The 7,500-nt window shown below is 42.5% G+C and overlaps 1 protein-coding gene across 1 annotated transcript in view; it reads right to left on the bottom strand.

Annotated features, from left to right (window-relative positions):
* Positions 1-4,651, bottom strand: part of gcgrb (glucagon receptor b) — an 85,656-nt gene extending 81,005 nt beyond the window's left edge. Inside the window, exon 1 of the mRNA XM_076286060.1 lies at positions 4,328-4,651. The gene's annotated coding sequence lies outside the window, so the exon portion shown is untranslated. The remainder of the gene's footprint in view (positions 1-4,327) is intronic.
* Between the last annotated feature and the right edge of the window lie 2,849 nt (positions 4,652-7,500).

The raw sequence follows: 7,500 nt of genomic DNA, 5'->3' as shown, positions 1-7,500 counted from the left end.
GGGGAGAGAGGTCACCACAGGTCAGGACAGCGGTGTCATATTGATTATGATGATCATATTTGTTGGGCCTGCGTTTCATATTGATACTAAATATAATTACCCAAAAGCACACTGTTGCCCAAAATACACACACACACATACACACACACATACACACACACACACACACACACGCACACACATGCACACACTGCACTCAACAGCCTAAAAGATCTGCCCAAGTTTAATCCTAACTGTACTTTCAACAATGAACAACCAACAAAATAGTCAACAATTTGGCAATTCAACATAATTATGGAGATAGTGACAATGAAGATGACGATGATAGTGTGAATGATGATAATAATGTTGTTGATGATGATAATAAAAACACATTAATGAACACACATGTACTGCAAATACAGTAAGTCTGTGTAGAAAATAATTAATTTAATTGTTTGGTGTGTGTGTGTTTGTGTGTGTGTGTGTTTGTGTGTGTGTGTGTGTCTGTGTGTGTGTGTGTGCGTGCGCACGTGTAATCTGACTGGGATCTGTTGCAGCAGTAGTAGTAATGATTCAGGTGGGAAACGCTGGCACGGAGTACTGGTTGGTCCGCATAGCGATAAACATTAGCGGTGTTCAAACCACACAAGCACAAGCTGCTCTGGAACCGAATCGCAGGCGCAGTTCTAATAGCGTGGAGTCCCGAGAGAGGACACCGAGGCCGAGAGCGCAGGGGGAGGGGGGGGGGGGTACTTTCAGTTAAGAATCTCATTACTAACCATCTGGAGTAAAGCGCGCCTGTAATCAGATTGTTTTATTTTTCCTAAGGGGAAAAATGCGCTTTCTGTGTCTTACACTCCGTGGCCGCCGCCGTTGATTACTGCTACATGTGCCCTGTATGCGGATAAGCTATAGCTTTGTGTGACGCAAATGAACAGATCACCACAGGTGATAACGACGGGACACAGTAAGACACAGTTGCCTTGTTGGACGAATGTGGTGTGTCATTCCTGTTTTTCTTCTACTTTTTCTTACAACAGATACGGGGAAAGAAAACACAAAATATCAGCAAGTTTCGCTGTGATCGCCAGGGTGGTCGAATTTCAATGCATGGGGTTCATTTGATCCCGTTAATCAAATGAACATGCGTTGGCGCCAATGGTCAAGAAAACCCAACGGTTCGAAAAGTCAATAATTCTCTCTCTCTCTCTCTCTCTCTCTCTCTCTTTCTCTCTCTGTATATATGTGTGTGTGTGTGTGCGTGCGTGCGCGCACTGGTCTATGTGATTGTGATGTATGTTGGACTGACTGGTATATTCATGATTTCCATGTCTGTGACATTCAAATATTAATTTTGTCAAAGCCCACGCTCGCTCCCTTTCATTTTTGCATCTTGAGTTGTCAGCCTAGTGACACAAACAAACGCGCGCGCGCGCGCGCACACACACACACACACATACAGAAAGAGAGAGAGAGAGAGCGCACGCGCTCGCACGCATATCCCCCCACGCCCCCGCACACCCGCAAAACACACGCATACACGCATCTTGGAAAAAAGCTACAGCGTCCGGCACACAGAAATAGAAGCCTACCCGGGGGAGAAACCGGACTGCTATTGTGCCGTCTCATGTACATGTGGCAAGTATTTTAGGCGGCACATCTCCGACAGACAGCCACTCGACATTCATTCCCGTTCCCCGCAAGGCAGTGACGGACAAGGACAAGGTGAGTCACAAGTAGGTTACAGACAAGCGGCAAACTGGACAGTGCATCTTTGGGACAGTGCCCGGGGGACTGCGACAGAGGCATTTCCTGCCTCGCTCTGTTATTGTCCTAACCCCAGGGATTTTAATTGGTTACTCGATCCTACTCGCGTGCGTGTCCAAAAACCGCCACCTGCGGTATAAAACGTCTTGGAGAAGTTATGCCTGCAATACTCATCGGTTGACAGCGTGCACACAAACACAACACAAACACTCCCGGGTAACCGGATTAGCTCTCGCTACCCTCTCTCTCCCCTTTTGTCTCACGAGAGACAAGTGAGCGATGGAACGGGACGGGGTCAACAGTTGCATAAGAGAGTTGAGGAAGAGACAGGAGGGATGTACGCTGTTCCTTTCGTCTCCCCGAGGCTCATCAAAACGGGCTGAGTGGGTCTAGCCGAGCAGGAAAACACTCTCCCTAACTCACTACCGAGGTGAAGTTAGTTTGATATTTGATATTCGGATATTCGACAGATATTCAAAAAAAAAAATTATGCGGCCGGTTTCACCCCATGTTTGCAGACTGTGAAAACAGATGACCTGTCTACTTGCTCCCAGCCAACCTTAGGGACCGTCTAAAAAGTACCTTCTGAATTACCTTCATAGTCTTTTTTGTCAATAGCTTTGACATCATGTGACCTAGTGACTCCAAACTAATTCAAAATAGTTATCCTATATGGGACTCATCAGACACACCTCTTTTTATAGTCACTGTATGCACACTGTATTTTATATGAATATTTTAAAGAAAATACATTATTTACCAAAAGAAACGGTCTCCTTTTTTTCAATACCTCCCAAGCCATGCGACCTAGTGAATCCAAACCAATGCAGAATAGTTATCCTATATGGGACTCATCGGGCACACCTCTTTTTATGGTCACTGTATGCACACTGTATTTTATATGAATATTTTGTAAAAGAAATACATTATTTCCCATAAGGAATGGTCTCCTTTTTTCAATACCTCCCAAGCCATGTGACCTAGGGACTCCAAACCAATGCAGAATAGTTATTCTGGAGTCACTAGGTCACATGACCTGGGAGGTATTGAAAAAAAGGAGACTGTTTCTTATATGAAATAATGTTATTTCTTTAAAATATTAATATAAAATAAAGTGTGCATACAGTGACTATAAAAAGAGGTGTGTCTGATGAGTCCCATATAGGATAACAATTCTGCATTGGTTTGGAGTCACTAGGTCACATGACCTGTGAGGTATTGAAAAAAGAAGACTTTTTCTTTTATGAAATAATGTATTTTCTTTAAAATATTCATCAAAAATACAGTGTGCATACAGTGATCATAAAAAGAGGTGTGTCTGATGAGTCCCATATAGGATAACTAGTCTGCATTGGTTTGGAGTCACTAGGTCACATGACCTGGGAGGTATTGAAAAAAGAAGACTTTTTCTTATATGAAATAATATATTTTCTTTAAAATATTCATAAAAAATACAGTGTGCATACAGTGATCATAAAAAGAGGTGTGCCCAATGAGTCCCATATAGGATAACTATTCTGCATTGGTTTGGAGTCACTAGGTCACATGACTTGGGAGGTATTGAAAAAAGAGGACCATTCATATAGGATATAATGTTTTTTTTTTACAAAATATTCATATAAAATACAGTGTGCATACAGTGACTATAAAAAGAGGTGTGTCTGATGAGTCCCATATAGGATAAATATTCTGCATTGGTTTGGAGTCACTAGGTCACATGGCTTGGGAGGTATTGAAAAAAGGAGACCATTTCTTATGGGAAATAAGGTATTTTCTTTAAAATATTCATATAAAATACTGTGTGCATATAGTGACTATAAAAAGAGGTATGTCTGATGAGTCCCATATAGGATAACTATTTTGAATTGGTTTGGAGTCACTAGATCACATGATGTCAAAGCTATTGACAAAAAAGACTATGAAGGTAATTCAGAAGGTACTTTTTAGACGGTCCCTAAGGTCGGTTGGGAGCAAGTAGACAGGTCATCTGTTTGTACATTGTCTGCAAACACGGGGTGAAACCGGCTGCATAATTTTTTTTTTTTTCATATCTGTCGAATATCCGAATATCAAATATCAAACTAACTTCACCTCGGTTAACTCACTCAATGTCGCTCTCCGTTATCACACACAAGAGTGAACTATATGGCTCCAAAGCGCAAGCTCTGAACAACCCTCCGTTTCCACAGATATTTTTAAAGGTTTCATTTTATTGTTTTGGCAAATGGTATAACAGCGGATGGGGACAACCACAGCACAGAGCGCGACTAAAGCAGACCGCTGTTGAAAGGTGCTGTTGACCCCTCGCGTGCTGTTGTGTGTCGACAGGGCAGGCTGGTAAACTGATCCCTGGCGCACCGGCTAACCGATACCACAACACTGCACACACGGTGCGCTAACACAGGTCACCGTAGACAATGTCAACGTCAAAATACATTAAAGGGTTTATTGACAGAGAATTGCCAGAGAGGGGAGAATGAATTTGCAAACAAATCAGTAAATAAAGAGAAGCATATGAGGCATGAAGTAGCCCGCACAATTCCACTTGCACATTCAGTTTACACCAACGTACTCTTACCTGAGGTGAACATTGACTGAACGATGGCCTTTGGAAGTCCCGTCCGATTGTTCATTATCTAATGTAATGTCACTGTCCCTAAAATCCAGCGAGTAGGTGAAATCCAATACAAACTCTTCCCAGAAACGCGCGGAGTGACCATTAGCCGCTGTAGAAGTGTGAGTGATCCCCTTCTGCGGCGCTGTTTTCTGAGTTTGTTTAGACACGCATCCTCCTTAAGTTTTCTAAGAGAACTTCAAGTGTAGTTTGGTCCCTGCCGAGCACAGCGCCTGAGCGTAGTAGTGAGGGCTTTTCAGTGGATAGCGGAGTCCTACGCTAGCTCTCTTTCTCTCGTTCTCTCTTTCTGTCTCTTTCTCTCTCTCCCTCTCTCTCGCCGACGTCACGGTTTCAGTAGGCGCACTCATTGAAGACTGGTTAAAGGGAGAATTGTTTCTCTCTGCAGCAGAATCTCTATTTGTTGTTAAGGAAACAGGTAGTTTATATTACAGTAGGCTAATGCATCTATGAGACACATAGCTTAGGCCTACATTCACAAATGTAGACTAATTGATTCAGATAAAATGGAAATGTCAAGCAAGCAGTAGGCTATGGCAAAACACCATTATGAAAAGTATGATAGAGGGGGGGGGGGGGTAGGCCTATCTAATTACATTCGTGAATCGCACCCTGCATACATTAGCCAATTATGCGAATATAAGTCTTCTTTATGATAATCATTAGCGTTGCTGCACAGTAAGCACATGTGTGTGATAACAATCTGATAAGAACAGGAGAGTAGTATTTATTTACCCATTATCCATAAAACCAACTTACCAGCATCACTCACCATGGGCATCATCACCATCACCACACTGGCTCATATCCAGTTTATATAGAGAGATATTATTCAATCAAGGGCTCTTTGGAGAAACAAATGTAAAGTGAACTAGATGTACCGCAGAGCGGTACAAAATATGACCGCCGCCCAGTCCAGCACATTTTTTCCACAAAAAGAAATCACGCTGAAAGGCCTATATGATTCTAACTGTCTCACTAAATTGCATTGTCCACACTCAATTCTCACTGGTATCTGCTAGACAACAAGTACCAAAACATGATTAGTTCATAGATTTCACATGTAAAATTCATTTTATACAACCCCACCTCCATCTTGCCTGTTCATAATTCTGAGAAAATTCTTGATTGTTTGTGTTATGTTTATGTTATGTGTGTGGGTGTGGGTGTGTGTGAGTGTGTGTGTGTGTGTGTGTGTGTGTGTGTATGTGTGTGTGTGTGTGTGTGTGTGTGTGTGTGCGTGCCTGCGTATGTGCCTGTGCATGGCCTTTTGGGGGCCCTAAGCAGAATTTGATTTGGGGGCCCCCTCCCACAACGCAGTCACCTGTGCTTGGCGATAATTGACAACTTCACACTATAATGTCATATTATAAATTAATGCAGTGAGGTTATGTACTGATTATGACTGATTATGAACTACTGTCCCCCTGGACACAGATGCATAAGGACCCTCTCCCCCTACCCTCTTTGTGCAAATGTGGGTACAAACGTGTGTGTGTGTGTGTGTGTGGGGGGGGGGGTTAGATGTGATTTCCTGTATTCTGGTGCATTTTTGGGATGGTCAGCTGGAGAAGGGCAGTACCTAAATTTGTTCAGATTCATAGCCTTTTGCTTTTTGACTTATTGGTAGTGAATTCACACAACTACTTGGGGTTCAGGGTCCCTTGACCTCTTGGGCTCGGTAGGCTCATTCAGTAATCCATCCTTGCTCACATGCCAAAAATGTTTTGGGGCTCCAATCTAGACTTCTGGCCCCATGTGCTTGGTAAACCAATGTATTAATACAGTTGTTATTTACACCAACCCTGTCACCTTTTAATCTTAGAGGGTACTAAAATCACAGATTTATTTGAAACATTCATATTCAAAGTGAAGCACTAAGGGTGGTTTACTGAAGTTGAATTGACAAATAACAAAATACAACAGCAATTGTTGTAAACAAGTACATCAGTTTAATGTTTAAGTTTAAAAAAAAAAAAGAAACTCGATTGGGGGCCCCCTGATAATCACAGAGAACTGTGTCTGGCCTATCCTCCTTTCGGGGGGTCCAGTCCAGCGGGGGGGGGCTACAGATCAAAACGAAAAATGACGGTTCCATGTGGGGGTACATGTCCACCAAGTTTTGTGTACCCCAGTCTTTCAGTGTCCCGGGAATCCTTGTTGGTGTACGTCACTAAATGTACACATAAATTGTTTTATTGTAAGGCCCCCCATGAACGAAAGTACACAAAACTTGGCATGCATTCGGAGGGTGTCATAATGATCCTACACTTTCAATTTCGTGCAGTTTTGACTATGTCAGCCAGAGATATTGTGATGAAAACACCTAATTTTTTGCTTTTTAATTTTTAACTAGGTGGCGCTATACATGAAATAAGTGGTAATGGGATGGGTTGACATGGCCCCTTGAGATCAACATACAAAAAAAAGGTGGACCTCCTAGGCCCTACGGTTCTCGAGATATTCACAGAAAACTGTCTCCGGCCACCTACAGGCCAGTTGGTGTATAGTAACATAAATTAATTTATTGTGTGGCCCCCCATGAACGGAATTCCACGAAACTTGGCGTGCATTCAGAGGGTGTCATAATGATCCTACACTTCCAATTTCGTGCAGTTTTGACTATGTTAGGTCACAGATACCTGCGATTACAACACCTCATTTTTACTTTTTTGTGTTTAAGGCGAGACACGGCAGGTGAAAACATCGTTTTTTCATGCACTGGTCAATTTCGAGATTTTGAGCTAGTCTGTTACCTTAGCATGTATTCTATCACACTAATACAACAAAAAAGTCCGATTTACACATTTAGGTGTTTATTTCATTATATTGTGTCTACTCGCGCCTGTATATTTATCCTAAATTCAGCAAAAGTTAGCATTCTAACCTTGCATGCACTCCCGCGACTGTGACCCAAAACATATCGTGTGTAGTACCGTTGGAAAGCTCTGTTTTTCCTGTATCACGTGATCCATATATGGACACTTCCTTTGTATCAGCAACCAATCGCGAAAGTTCAAAGACGAGTCTAGGCTGAGAACGGAATCTCATTGGCTGTCTTTCAAGGCTGTTTTCCCAAAACGAGTTTCCTCTCCCACTCTGAGCAAGGAAACTCCACT

The sequence above is a fragment of the Alosa pseudoharengus genome, unplaced genomic scaffold (assembly GCF_046254945.1).
Source record: "Alosa pseudoharengus isolate Yale_2024_CS ecotype anadromous, Long Island Sound unplaced genomic scaffold, YU_APseudo_1.1 YU_APseudo_1.1_scf_1, whole genome shotgun sequence".
NCBI classification, from domain to species: domain Eukaryota; kingdom Metazoa; phylum Chordata; class Actinopteri; order Clupeiformes; family Clupeidae; genus Alosa; species Alosa pseudoharengus.
This window is presented reverse-complemented; position numbering and strand designations above follow the sequence as displayed.